Below are 15,231 nucleotides of genomic sequence, written 5' to 3'. Positions count from 1 at the left end.
GTATCATTCCAGCTCCTTGCTCCCAGAGGACTGGCCTGAGGAGGATTCTCCGGGCAAGGAGGGTATGACTGAGGAAGTGCCCGTGGGCTGGGGGGTGATAGGCACCCATGTATTGTGCTGGCAATCCTGCCCTAGGTCCCTTCTGCTGCAGATGGTCTGTAAGTGGACAACACGCAGGCTGGAGAAGCAGCCAGAGTTCACGTCCCAAGGTAGAGACCATGGCTTCCTTCCACCTCTGAGCCTGTAAAAGACACCTGTCCACCCCTGCCATGCCATACGGCCATCATGCCTTTAAAATGGGACCCAGGGGTAGGAACACTTTAGAACTACAACTCCTCCTCCTCCAGGAAGCCTTCCCTACCAGCTCTTCCTGTAGACCCAGCCTTGTCCGCTGTGGGCCACTGTGCTCTGTATATCCCTGTGCAGGCGGTACGTGGGATGTCTAACTTGGTTCGTGCGTCTGTTGCCTCATCCTCTGTCCCCTCCCTGGGGAGAGAGACCGTGTGGGATTCTTCTCTGATCCCAGGGCCCAGCATGGGTCTGGCACAGAGCAGGGAGCCTCTAGGGAGGAGGTGAAGGACAAAGTGACCATTTTGGACCTTACTATCAGCCTGAAAAAAGTAGTTAGAGGAAAAAGTCAGAAGGGGTTGGGGAGGCCTGGGGAGGGGGGCAGGCAGCGGCCTGGCGACTTCCTGGACAAGCATGCCGGCTGATGTTCCTGGTCCTCAGTGTGGCTATTGTCCCTGCTGGTCCAGAGACTGAGCTCAATAGGGCCTCTGTCCCTCCTTGGGCAGGCCAGCCTGCGCGGTGGCATCCCACCCGGGCAGCTGGGAGGCGAGGCCCGACACTTCCTGTCCCCACTGAGAGCGTTCAGAAGGGCGGGGGGAGGGGAGGAGGCTCTCAAGACAAGTGCCCATCTATGTCCCCTAGAGGAAGGCTGCCCAGCTGGGGGAGGAGGTGGGAGAAGGGAGAGCAGGGCTGGGGACTTGCTCACTCCTATGCCTCAGCCCCTCTCCTCCCAGCCAGCCGTCTCTCTGAGCTGGAGCTTTCAGGAGGGCCACTCTGGCCCTCCTGCTCGTCTTTGAACAGGCCAAGCACATCCTTGCCTCACCTCAGGCCCTCCGTTTGTACTGTTCCCTCAGCCAGGCCTGTCCTTCCCACAGACCTCTCCCATCACTCCTTCCTTGCTTCACCTGTCTCTAGCAAGCCATCCCTTTTTCAGAGTAGCTGTCCCCGACAACTCCAGCTGACCTGACCTAACCCCTTAGCACACCCATCTGTACCCATTTCTTCACCATCTGATGTCCCACTAAAGCGCAAGCTGCATTCTTCTGCTGTCTTCTTGTTCACCATGGTACATGCCCAGTTCCAGGAACAGAGCCTGGCACGTACTAGACACTCAGTAAAGCCATGTCAAATTAACAGAGAAAAGTGCCACACTTCAACAGTGATCTACGTACCAAGAGATGGGCTCTGGGGAGCAGAACCCTGTGTTCTGGGAGCACAGGACCAGGATGGTTGGGGAGGAAGCACAGGGAACGCAGCAGGGCCAGATGAAGATAAAGGGCAGGGGAACCCCTCGTAGAGAGGGCTAGGTGGCAGGAAGCATGGGGAGCTTCCGGAGAGCCAGACCACACAGGCTCCTAGGTCTACACTGCAGGGCTGGATGGTAGTCCTGGAGCCGTGAGGCACCAGGGAAGGGTTTACAATCAGGGCTGGCCAGAAGAGCCTGGAATTTCCAGAAGGTCTCCGGCTGCGCATGGAGAATGGGTTGAATGGGGGTCGGGACTGGATGTGAGGACACCAGCCAGGGAGGGGGTGTTGCCCCATGCTGCCGAGAGGAGCTGCTGGTTCATTCTGGGAAGGAGAAGTGGAGAGAGGACAGACAGGGGACAGAGATCCGCTCCCCCCCACCCCCGGCTTTGGTTGGCCCTGGCGAGGGACAGCCAGGAGTCAAGAATGACTCAAAAAAAAAAAAAAAAAAGAATGACTCTGAGGTTGTCTGACCTCAACCATCCTGCATGGCTATGGGGATGGCCAGGGACCCCCTCTTGGCCGGTGGTTGGAGCAGGGGGAGGGGGACAGGGCAGGGGAACAGCAGTGCGCTGCAGCTGGCAGTGATGGATGGAAGGGGGACAGGCCATCCCTGGGCAGCAGGCAACAGCGGTAGATGGGACAGCCTCATGACAGCTGTCTGTCCTGGCTCCTTCCCAGAGGTCCGCCCTGAAGAGTTGCCGATAACCCTGTCACCTGAGCTGGTGAAAGACGCCCCTGGGGACAGGGTCCACCACAGAGCTGACGTGGAAGTGGGGTCAGCTACCCTGCCATGTGCTAATTATCACACACACGCGCATGTGTGCAGACACACACACTCCCCTGCCAGTGAGCACAGGGGCTCAGGGCAGGAAGGGCCACGCTGGAAACTCCCATGCTCCCCATGGCCGGCTTGGTCCCAGAACAACTGATTCTTCAGAGCCCAGAAGGAGGAGGCAGTGGGAGAGGTGTGGAGTCCCAAAAGGGAGAAGGCCCTTTGGAAGGGGAAGGAGCTGGATGTGGCTGGAAGGAGCACCTCCTGGAACCAGCTTCTCCAGGCTGGGGCCCCACCAGGGCTCCCGGAGGGCCTCCACGCCACAGAAGAAGGCCATTGCACCTGACTCCGGCCGTGTCACCAGGAGGGCACATCCACCCTGACGGCGGGGCAGTAACTCGGTACAGGCACCCAAGACAAGCCCCCTGGAAGCCCACCATCCCACACGTGCTCCTTCCTGGTCCTGGTCTCCCGCCCTCGCTTCATTCCCAGCAACCACAAAGGCCCGGATGGCAGGGGTGGCGGGAACCACCTAGGAGATGCTGGCATGTGAAGGTCTGGAGCAAAGCTTCCTTGCTCTGCCCACAGAGGGCCATTGAGCCTGTGCACCGAGCTGGGCCCTGGGCGGCCACAGGTCTGCAGACATGCATGCACGCACGCAACCCGCACAAGGAATGACACACACAAGAAGGTCTCAAAGGCACACACCTTAAGATGACCGCCAGCTCCACTTTAAGTCAACCCATAGGGAAGCGAACGGTCAGGAGCACAGCAGTGGCCCTTCAGGCTGCTCCAGGACCCAAAGGGAGGCCGGTCTGCCGAGCTTCCTGTCCACCTCACGGCTCCCCGGGGCTTGGCAGCAGCGAGAGCCTCTGTGCGAGTGTACCAGCATATCGGCGAGGGGCGGACGTGCCCGCACGCACACTCGGCGCTCTGTGCACGGGTGCCGAGTGTGTGGCTGCACAGAGCCCCTGCTCCACACCCATCTCCACCAGCTTCAGTGGATCGGGTGGAGGCCCGGCCACAGGCAGCCCTGGACTTCTCAAAATCACACAAATGACTGTCTGGAAAACTGAGGGAACCATGCTGAAGGAAGGAAAACTGCAACCACCTTTCCCTGTTCTGGAAAATGTCTCTCTATGCCCTGGCGGTGGGAGGAGACGGCTGCCGTCTAGCTCCTGAGCCCGCCAGGTGCAAAGTGCAAGAGGGCGCAGGCCATACGGCTGCGACCTGAGTTCGAGACCTGCCTCTGTCATGACTGGCTACAAGCACCTGGGGGAGCTGCCAAACCTCTCTGAGCCTCCGTACAGGCTCCCCTTCGCTCCAGTGGGGGAGGAATGATGCGTTTTGGGGGAGCCGAGAAGATTTAATGAGCTGATGAATGCAAAGTGCTCAGCCCAGAGTTGGGACCCAGGAACTAGCAGAGCTCATCATTGTTACAGGGACACCTGTCTAAACGCTCAGATGCCCACCATCTCTATAATCTTTCTTCCCTATCTTGCCTTGGGTAAAAACCCAGAGAAGTGTCTGAAATCCCAAATTACCACCCTCCATCCCGCCCAGGGAATATAAATAAGCCCAGTCTCCATCTCCTTCAGCAAACATGAGGAATGGGCCAGGGCCGGGTCGGTGCTGCGGGTGCGGAGCGGGCAGTGGACAAGGCTGGTCTCCACCCCATCCCAGCCTGTCAGGGTTTCCTATATAGAATCTCAGTTAATCGTTTAACCAATAAAAAAAAAAAAAGAATCTCAGTTAGGATCCACCGGTCCCCAGAGAGGAGCTTTCTTGAAGTGACAGGGTGAGGACGGCCACCCCACGCCCCACTGCTTCCAGACCACCGTCTGCCTCCCAGTCCCCGAGCCCGACGCTCCCTGGTGCATGCCAGCCCCGGTCCTGGGGGAGTGTAACGGAAGACAGTGTGGTCTGACAGGCAGGAAACGGCCAGGGGAGGTCATGTGGGGCAGGGAGAGCTTCTCCTGGGCCTGGTGTGTGAGCCGCCGGCCAGAAATGTGTGATCCTGAACTGCCGGGCTGGTCCCCATCCCCTCGAAGGGACCTAAAGGCTGACTTGGTCTACAGAAGGTCCGTCATTCTGTGCAGTTAAGGAGGACTAGTCGGAGGGCGCCTGGGAGGGGCTGGCCTTGGCCACCAACCAGCTCCCTCGGGCAAGTCACCTCCCACTTCCAGGCCTCAGTTTTCCCACCTGGAACCAGGGTGTGCGCCTGTGTGTGTTTAGGGTTGGGCTTTGGGTGGGATAGACTGTCATGTCCTGCACCAAAACTGACACCCTGGAAGATGACAGCTCAGTTTTTTAAATTTTTTTTTTAAAGATTTTATTTATTTATTTGATAGAGAGAAATCACAAGTAGATGGAGAGGCAGACAGAGAGAGAGAGGGGAAGCAGGCTCCCCGCTGAGCAGAGAGCCCGATGCGGGACTCGACCCCAGGACCCTGAGATCATGACCCGAGCCGAAGGCAGCGGCTTAACCCACTGAGCCACCCAGGTGCCCCAACAGCTCAGTTTTGAGACAGGGCCAATGCACGAAGCTAGCTCGAGATGTTGCTACACGCCTCGCCCACCGGCCTTTCTGCTGCAGATCAGACATGCCCTCATACTTGCCCTGCCCTCCACTCCTCTACCGCGGGGACACAGCCGGAACCGAAGCACAGAGAGCTCTGTGGGGTCTCTGCTCTCCCCACCCCCACCCCTTCCCCCAAGAGAGGCCAGCCAGGCCAAGCAGGGGAGGGGGCACGCATCCAAGCTCGCACAATCACCACCTTGTCTTGGGGAGACAAAGGCCAGGCTCCGGGCCCTGGCGGCCAACTGCCTTAGATGAAATGACAGATCACAGAGTTGCTGAATTTAGAATTTCTTTTTTCAATGTTAGTACCATAATAGCTTAGATTCTTAGAATCCTTGAAAGTCCGTCTAATAAGACGTTAGAATCTGAGATGCAAGGGATCTTCATTTTAAAGGACAATAGTAAGAGCAGGTTGAAATCCAGAGAGCGGGATGAGTGCAGAACCGCACTGTCTGGGTACGGAAGGATCACAGAACCTCAGGCTCTTAAAATCATATGATTCAGAACAACCAAGTATCAGAATCATCCCGTGTAGAAGCCTCCTCCCACAGAACTGGAATACCTTATAATCATGCGATCTAAGAAATCTGGGACTGAACATCATACAGTGCTAGCGGGGGGACCCCTGGAATGTTCAGTTCCGAGTTTCATGGAATCTTGTCGTCTTGCATCCCCAGGTCCTTCCCCTGCGGCACCTGCCCGAGCTCCCCACCACTTCAGACCTGGGCGAAGATACACACCAGAATCACCTAGAGAGCTAAAAAAAAAAAAAAAAAAAAAAATGCCGTGGGTAGGCCTACCCCAGATTTCCCGCATCAGAATTTCCAGCACCAAATTTTAAAAAAATTCTCCAGGTGATTCTAATGTGAGGCTCCAATGGAGAATTACAGATCTGGTCCACTTCCTTCCATGCAGGTAGGCAAACAGATGCAAGTAACTGGTCCAAGGACCACAGTAGTGGTCCCTACCCCAAGGTCAAGGCCCTTAGCCTTCCCTTGCTTCCTCTACCTGGACCCTTCTGTCTCCAGGGGCCCTGTTCCCAACTCGTTGTGTCTATCTCACAGCCCCCCTGCTCCAGGGGTGTTCCCAATGGTCTCGGGGACCGGGTGGGCCAGGACAGAGTGAGACACCTGGAGGCTGCTGGACTCAGAAAGTCAGCCTCTCCCTCATCCCCAAGCGCATGCTCCAAGCCCTCCATACCATTTCAAAGGGAGGCTGGAGGGACACTTTAAAGGTCATCAATGTCAATCCCCAGCCTCCAGAGAGACCTGTAATGAAGAAACGTGCCAGGCATGGCAAGTCACAAGCTTGGGGTCCTGTCACTAGCCTGCTCTGTGGCCTTAGACAAGTCACCTGCTCTATGTCAAAACAGTCTAAGGCAGAAAGGCTGGACAGAGAACCTCTGGGAATCCCTTCCACCTCTGCCTCCTGACCTCTTGCAACATAGCTACACATTTAAGGAGGTGGGAGCCCTCAACATCCTTTGCTGGCTTGTTCCCCATCAGTAAGTTCCTTCTTATTTCCAACCAAAACATTCCAGCCACTGTTTTAGCCCTTTGCCTTTCTGCATAAAGATGGAGACTGTCTGGGCACAGAGGCCTTTCCCTTGCTCAAAGGCAACCACCAGCTCTCCAGCATCCCAGCCGAGGATGTCCCCCTCTGCACCCCTGTTGTAGGTCTGGCCAGCCCTGCTGACTCATGGGGGGCTGCGCTCGCAAACAAATGTAGGGGGCCTGATCAGGGCTGCCAAACCACAGTGGCTGTCAGAGCCTCTGCCCGTTCCCGGTTTGAATCTGATGTGCTCCTATCAGGGGCAGAAGCCCTGCCAGGCCAGAGCGCTTCCGAAAATAAGATGGGGATTTCCATGTAAGAACCCCTATCGGACTATGGAAAGGGGGCCCAGGGGGGCCCAAGGCTCAGAAATGGGGCAGCGGGAGCCCAGATATTCCTTAGACCAAACTGTAATGTGCCCAACAGTCACCCAGGAGTTTGTGAAAATGCCAGTTCTGATTCAGCAGGGCTAGGGGAGGGCCCAAGGCTCTGCATTCCTGGCAGGCTCCTGCTGATGCTGCTGCTGGTCTGAGGACCACACTTTGAGACATTCATAAATAAAATCTTTTTATCCTTAAGGACTCCTTATTTTTGTTCAGCTTGGCTTGCAATTTGTTCCAGCCCTGTGAGATGGCTTGTGAGATCCACACAGCAGCTCTAAGGGGCAGCCAGGATGTTTATCACAGCACAGAAAGGGAAACTGAAGTAGGGCAAGGGCAAGCGGCTTGTTCTAAGTCACCCACCTGGCTGTGCTTTCTCCTCTAAATCCTCCTATGGTTGGTTAGAACCACACAGCTTATCAACGAGTGGCCTCACCCAGCGGCTCCCTGTCCTGCCTACCCCATAACTGTGTAGGCCTGGGGGTGGAAGCCAGCTCCTCTGCCCTGAGGCCTCTCGGGGGTCCCCATGAGGCTCTTGCTAAACCTTACTGGCTACTGATCCAGCTCCTGGTGGGCTGGATAGGTAGAACGGGGAGTTAGGAATCATCGAGGCTGCAGAGCCACGCTCCTTGGGCTCACGCCCCAGCTATGCCCTTGGCTCCTGTGTGGCCCTAGGCGAATTTCTTGATGTCTCTGAGGACATTGATGAAGTGCAAGGAGCCAGAGAATGCTCAGCCTGTGTTAGTTCCCCACCTTCCCCACACTGCACTTGAGTCTTGTTCATTTCTTCCTCCCTCCCTCACAAATTTATAGTGGCACAACCTCTGAAGCAAGACCGTGCTGTGTGACCCTGGGCAAGTCACTTACCCTCTCTGTGCAATGGGGAAAATAGCATCCCCGGCCCAAAGGGCTGTGGCAGGAAGCAGATAAGTCAACATGTGAAAAGTGCTTAGAGCAGCACCTGCACGTCGTGCACGCCCCCCACATGTGCAGCTAATGTGCTTTCTCCCCGCTCCAGATGATGGCCCCAGCTCTGCAGCAGGTGCCACAGCAGACACCGGCATCCAGACTCAAAGCTGCAAAAGTAGCTCACGTTTGCTGAGTACTCACTGCACACCAGGACTTCCAGGGCCCCTCCACCCCTGCCCCCAAGAGTATAATCAGGACACAAAACACTAAGCTGGTTGTGTGCAGATCTTGGGGAACACAGAAGAGGGAGTAACCGGTGAATGGGCAGAGCTCGAAAGTTCAGTGGGAGGAGGGGACCCTTGGCCCTATTTGAGCTTCATGCTCCCCAGCAAGGGATAGAGGAGCTTGGGCTTCCGGAAGCTTCTAATCCTTGTCATCAGGCTCACCACCATGGAAATACATCCCCTTCCTCACCATCACCCCGACCTGTGGGATGAGAGACACCAGCTCCCATACAAAGCCTCCCTCCCTAGCCAAAGCCAGGGAAGTGCCAGGACACAAGGCAGTGAGGAAAGCCTGGGGCAAGAGGGGGGCACCCTTTCTCCCACAGCCTGATCATCGCCTGGGTCTGAGCACAGCAGGTGCACAGAGTGTCCTAGTGGACAAAACCATTCTTGTAGGCAGAGAGGGGCAGTGGGAAAGGCTGGACCCTGGAATGGGGCCGACTTGGCCCAATCCTCACCAGCTGTGAGACAAGTTACTTAACCTCTCCATGCTGCTTTGTTACAAAACAAAGAAGGAAGAAAGGAAGTGAGGGGGAGATGAAGAGAGAGAAGAAGGTGGGCAGACGGACTGCAGAAACAGCTCAGGCTACAGTGAGAATGCCATCAGCCACGGATAGACTTGCTCTGTAAGCCTGGCAGGAGGGAAGTCTCATTGCCCCTGACTCCCCACCCCACTCCAGGGGCATTCCTTCCCTGGCCCGGCTGCCTGACTTCTCTGCAGCCTGATCTGCAGCACGTGGGGAGAAAGCCCAGCTCTTCAAGGCAGGCCAGATCAGTGGTGATCAGTCCCTGAATTCAGAGGCCAGACAAAACCACGGGGTGCAGGAGGACCCAATCAGGCCCTGTCCCTGAGCGCCACCCCAGATGCAGAGGGAAGAGAGACTGCTGCCCTCACGAATGTGCCTCCAAGGCCCGGGTGCAGAATAGGGCACTTGCCAGAAGCCCACATACCGTCTAGTCACTCAGGCAAACATTCTGTGGGCCGCACTGGGCTGCTCGCTGGGCAGTGGGGCAAATGGCGCAAGCTGACAGTTTCAAAACACATCAGGGGCACCTGGGTGGCTCAGTGGGTTAAAGCCTCTGCCTTCGGCTCAAGTCATGATCTCAGGTTCCTGGGATTGAGCCCCGCATCAGTCTCTCTGCTCAGCAGGGAGCCTACTCCCCACCCCCCACTCCTCTCTGCCTGCCTCTCTGCCTACTTGTGATCTCTCTCTGTCAAAAAAATAAATAAAATCTTTAAAAAAACAAAAAAAATCACATCAGCCTGCTCACCACCTCTGGGTCTCACGCAGGTTCTCACATGAGCTCCCCGGCTGACCCCATGTCCGAGGCTCAGACAATGTGGGGGCCCAAGGGCAGGACAGGTTTGGCCAAAGTTGGACAGTGACTGAGAAGCAGGCCTGGGACAAGAGTGGCCCCCAGAGCCCACACGTGCCCCCTCTGCCGGTCAAGAAGACACAGCCCCCGCCTGGGCCAGGCCCCCAGAAAGTAGGACAGAGGGTTGTGTGCAGATCAGCCCAGCGCTAGGTGGGGCTCAGCAAACCGGGGTAGCAGCAAGGCAGGGGGCATGAAGGGGTGCAGAGGATGCTCCACACGAAAGGGGACACGTGGGCTGGGCTGGGAGAAGATGGAGAAACTGAGAGAGAATTAGCAGCCAAGGGTATGGCACAGGCAAAGTCCTGGGGCAGGGGAAGGCTTAGACCTCAAATGGCAAACAAGCAGGCACTGCCTCCTGGAGCAGCGGTGGGGCCACCTTCCGGGCCTGGGGCAGAGCACAGCCTGCACCCGAGGGACCTGCTCTGTCCTCTGGGGCCTAGATGGAGAGGCAGTACAGGTGAGAAGCCACTGAAGGCCTGGCTTTGGGGTGCTGGTTATGAAAAGTGGGGTTCAAAGAGGAGAGCGGGTCGTCTAGGATGGCTGGAAAGGCACCTGAGGGAGGGGGACTCCGCTGGGCTCTGAAAGCAGTAGGAGGAAAGAGAGGAGGGAAGGGTGCTGTGGCGAGGGGGGGATAGCATGAGCTAAGGCAGAGGCTGAGAGCCCCAGGTGTACATGTGTATGCACAGGTGTGGCGTGCACGGGTGTGTGTGGTTAAGCTGCTGGTGGGGGTGGGGCAGGGAAAAGGAAAGAGGAAGTTCGGTGCCCCCTGCACCCCGGGCTGCTTCTCACCTACCTCCCACCAACCCTGGGAAGGCAGGCTCTTTACAAATGAGGGCTGATTAGGCTTGGGAGGCCCCACAATGCACCGTGTACGACTAATAAGAACTGCCATGTTCCGAAGGCCGTGCAATGCCAAGCTCTGTATCAGTAGCTTTGCGCAACCATTTCCCACAACCACCCAGCAAGGTGGGTGAGCCCATTTTACAGACACCCGGGTGACACTGTGTGACGGGCACAAGGACATGCAGCTGGGAAAAGGCAGAAGTGCGAACAGAGAGCCCAGCTCTGTGAGATTCTACTGCCCTGCTCTCTCCAGTCCTCAGTGAGGCGGAGGGGGCCAAGGGATGACCCTATCGGAAGTTTCCATGGCTCTGAGCTACGCCAAGAGGAAAACAACTGTGTGAGTGGGGGGCAGGTCAAGAGCCTGGCACACAGGAGGCCATGGGCAGGTAAGGAATTAAAGAGTGAGTGAATGGGCTCCTTCAGGTGTTCAGAGGAAAGCAGTCCCTTTGGTCTTAGAGAACAGGAGAAATCAGAGAAGCCTGCCTGGAGGAAGTGATACTGGGGAGCTATTCAGTCCAAGGATGCAACTGCTTACCCTCTATCCACTAAGCCCTGCAGGTGGTTCAAGGACCAGGGACGGGTCCTGGTTCCCTGTTCTGCCAACATCCCTGTCCCTCAGGGCCCAGGGGCAGAGGATTGAGAAGGTAAGGCCACCTGACATGGCAAGATTGCTGGGAGCTCCGAGTCACTCTCTGTGGTCCACTTAAAAGGAGAACTGGCAGCTGAGGATGTGAAACTGGCCCTCTCGGGCTCTTTCCTGCCAGGCCCGGGACAGCAGGAAGGATGGACAAGTGGCTGCCCAAGGAGCCCCCACACCCTGCGCCCTGCCTCCCCCCACAACCGCAGCTGCTCCCACTTGTTTGTGCCAGGGCCAGCACTTGGCTGGGCCATCCCTCGGCCTGGGCCAGAGGGGAGCTAACAGCCCAGAGGAGGCACTGGGCATCTTCCCTCCATGCCTAGCGCCCTCCTCCTGGAGCACCCACTTGGGCAAAATGGAGCCTCCAGGACCCAGTCCCTACCTTCCTGCCTTAGGACCCCTGCCAAAGAGGTCCCTCTGCCCCCATCCCAAGGCTCCTCTGCACCTTTCTGGCCCGTCCCAGAGGCAGCCCCTTCTGCCTGGAACCAGGGTGGGGTGGGAGGACCAGGCCCCCTCTGATAAGCCCACAGCCCTGAAGCACTGTCTCAGACTTCTAGAATGTCTTAAAACAGTCCGACCAGCTGAGCATAACAGGAATGATGGTCATTAAAAAAAAAATCCCCCTTGGCGTGTGTACGAGGTGCCAGGCTCCCTGTTAAACAGTACAGATGAGGTAATGCATGTATCCTCATAACATCCCACGATCGCCGTCTTACACAGGAGGAAACTAAGGCCCAGGGACATTCCATTAATTTTGCCAAAGACACGCAGCTAATACATCCCAGGACCGGGGTCGATCCCAGGAGGGTGGGCATCAGGGTCTGTGCTCAGAACTACCCCGCCCCAAAAACGGAGTCTCAGAAGAGGCTGCCGCACTGGCTCTGGGGTCCTTCTCCAGCGTCAGCACCTATACGCCGATCTGGAGGCCTTCCACCCCCCGTCAACACCCATCCCGGCTAACATTCCCTGAACGCTTGAGACATTCCAGGTCCTGAGCCAAGTGCGGGACATCACAGCCCAGGCCCCTTGGCCAGGCAGCCAGCCCCAGGGTCCGGAGGAACCCTGCGGAACAACTGCGTACACATGCAGGCCGCCAGCCCTGGGCCGGCCCTTCCTTGCTGGAGTCACATAATGACGCTGTTTGTCTTCCCACCTTCCCTCCCTCCCTTCCTTCCCTCTTCTCCCCTCCTTCTTCCTTCCGCACTCTATGGATCCTTCCTAACATGGAGCCCTGGCCTGGGACTGTGAGCAAACCTCAGTTTCCCCACCAGCACACCGATGGCTCTTAACTAATCAAGGATCCTGAGCCCAGGGTTCTGCAGGGAAAATTCTGCACGCCCTCAGTCCCTCTCTGCCCATCCCCCCCCCCCCCCCCCCCCAGTTCCAGCCCCTCTGGCCCCAGAGGAAACCCAGGCCTGCAGTGAGGTCAGGGCAGGAATGGGGGGCTGGAACCCCCAGGAAAGAGTTGGACAAGGCCTAGTGGTCACAGAGACCCCAGCCTGCTCTGGACTGGGGAGCGATCCAAGGGCTAAGGTCCAGGGGCTATAGAGATTGGGGTGGGGAAGAAGGGGGCCTGGTCCAGCCTTTGCTCTTCCCTTGCCTCCCATCCCTCATCCGAGCAAGACCCTGAAACTATTTACATGCCACCTCTAAGGTTTCAGCTGTTCTACGATCCATTCTCTCCCTGCTCTATTTTTCTTCTTCTTTTGCAATCTCCAAGTAACCCGAGCTGCCAGATGGGTGGGGGCGATGATTGTTTTCTGTCTGACATCTGGATTTCATTAGCAGCCCTGGGCATGCTGACTCAGGAACGGCAGCTCCCCTGGGCTCAGGCCCTCCCCAGACCCATCACAGTGCCCAGTCCTTCACTGGACACAGGAGGCACAGGTGATGACACCCCTCAGACCTCCCTCAAGGATATAAGCAGCCCCCTCCCCACCACCACCGAGAACGTCCAGGGAGTGACAGAGCCTGAGAGCTTGGAGAATGTCTGCTCCCAGCTCAGCGCCTGAGTGTGGCTGGGCCTAGCTGCCATGAAGGGTGAACAGAGGCCTTAGGGCAAGGACGCCCGTCCTGGATGTCCTGCCCTCATCCACACCCCAGCTTCCTCCTTACAGACACACTGAGTGGACCATCAGGGCACGGACCCTAAATCGTAGATACATTTTAGCGATGAGGAAAGGCGGCCCAGAGGGGTCGCCATGCCCCAGAAACGGTACCTTCTTACAGTGCCTAGAATTTGTCCCCTCACCTCCAACCTCTGCTCACCCTCCCTTGCCCAATGTCTGGTCTTATCACCCGTCCGCATTACTGGACCGGTTTTGTTTGCAGTCTTGCCTCCTCCGGCCTGGCCTCCGACCTGCCACCAGTGTGAGTTTTCAAAATGCCAATCAGAGCATGTCACCTAAATCCTTGGATGGCTTCCCCCTGCCCTCCAGATAAAGGCCGAGTTTGTGCAGCTTGGCACACGGGCCCTTCACCACCTGCTGGGGCCACACCTCCCCTCCTCCCCTCAGGCACCCCGCACGCCAGCCACGGCCAAGGGCTCGCACTTCCCGGAAAGCATACCCTCATTATTTACACGCTAGCTTGGAAGCCTTTCCCACCCCAGTTCTAGACTCCTCCTCTTGGAGGCTTCACATGAAGCCCCAGGCCAAGGCAGTCCTTTGCTACGAACCTCAACCAGAGCCTGGCCACCCTGAGCAGCCCGCAGTGTTTCTATCTACCCCACTGAGAACAGGGTTGGGGCCTTACAGAGCATTGGCCTGGTTACAACAGGAGGAGCTCCGAGAGGGCTGGGAGCCTAGCGTGTCCTGGGCCCAGCTCTGTCCTGGACAGACTGTACATCCTGGGCACAGAGATAGCACCCACCACGAAACCCCATACCCACGCAGGCTCAAGTGCAGCTGGCTCAGAACAGAACGCTGCCACTCAGGTCTTCACAGCCTGTCACGCTGGGGCGCAGAAGCCAACATGAGATGCACAGGTGAGCCTGCAGGTGGGCCCTGCAGAGAGCAACTGTGTCTCTCTCACGGCCAGTTGGCATTCTCGCTGCCCCGGCCCACCCCGGCCTTCCTGACTGCACGAGGAGCCACAGACACCCTGGGGCTGGGCCAGACACAACAGCTTGGCCAGGCCGGGTCTGCTATGGCCCTACCCACATCATCCTCATCCGTCCTCATTTCCAGGAAGCCATCTTTATAAAGAACCCTGACTAAAAGGAAAGAAAGAAAGAAAGAACCCTGACATTCTGAAAACGATTAATACACTGTATGTGAACTAACTTGAATTTAAATATCTAAACAAATTTAAAATAAAGTAAAAAAATAAAGAACACTGACTTCCTGAGAATGACAGGGGAGATCCAGGTCTGGATGTGAAGGCAGATCACAGAACCTAATTTTTAAAATATGGGCTCTGGGGATGCTTGCGTGGCTCAGTCGGTGGAACATCTGATTTAGGCTCAGGTCTTGGTCTCAGGGTCATGAGATTGAGCCCCAAGTCGGGCTCCATGCTCAGTGGGAATCTGCTTGAGATTCTCTCTCCCTCTTCTTCTGCCCCTCCTCAGCCCATCTCTCTCGTAAAAAAATAAATAAAAAATAAAAAGCATAGGCTCTGGAATGAGGAAGGCCTACATTCCAATTCTATCTTTGCTGTTTTCTAACTACGTGACCTTAGGCAAGTCACTTAACTTCTCTAGGCCTCAGTTTTATCATCTGGAAATTGATCTGATAGAGTTTTTGAGAAAATTAAATAAGTTAATGCATATTTCATACCTAGCTCAGAGGTTAATTCAGTGTGTACAGACTAGTATCACTGTTATTAATATTATTATTACCCTAGAACTCAACAGCTGCAGATATGGGGTTTTCAAAAACTGAATGGTAGACATTCTTGACTCCTGGACCTTCTAGGGCCAGTGCTGACATTGGCTGGAGATGGACTTTGGCCCAGGCACCACCTCACCCCACAAAGAGGGGCTGCCCTCTGCATCATTTGTAATTGGTTTCCACCACCTTCTGCCTCCGCTTCAGGGGGCTCCCAGTCTTCCCAATCCCCCTCTTACTGCTCTCAGGACCTATGAGAAACCCCATTAGTCCAATGACTGAACTCTGGACATTTCTCTCCACCCTTAAGTTTGAAAAAGAATCATTTAACAGAGTACAGGGCTCCTGTACACTCCGTAGTACGTTCTAGGCCCAGCTCTGTCCTGGACAGATTGTGCTTCCCGGGCACAGAGGTGGCACCATGCCAAGCCCCCACAACAAACTCCCATACCCATGCAGGCTCAAGTGCACCTGGCTCAGAATGGAACACTGCCACTTGGGTCTTCACAGCCTGCCACGCTGGGGCACAGAAGC

The 15,231-nt window shown here is 56.4% G+C and overlaps 1 protein-coding gene across 1 annotated transcript in view; it reads right to left on the bottom strand.

The window, feature by feature from the left end:
• ZCCHC24 (zinc finger CCHC-type containing 24) overlaps positions 1–15,231 on the bottom strand; it is a 60,719-nt gene that overhangs the window by 25,216 nt on the left and 20,272 nt on the right. The window lies entirely within an intron of this gene.

The sequence above is a fragment of the Mustela lutreola genome, chromosome 4 (assembly GCF_030435805.1).
Source record: "Mustela lutreola isolate mMusLut2 chromosome 4, mMusLut2.pri, whole genome shotgun sequence".
Taxonomy (NCBI): domain Eukaryota; kingdom Metazoa; phylum Chordata; class Mammalia; order Carnivora; family Mustelidae; genus Mustela; species Mustela lutreola.
This window is presented reverse-complemented; position numbering and strand designations above follow the sequence as displayed.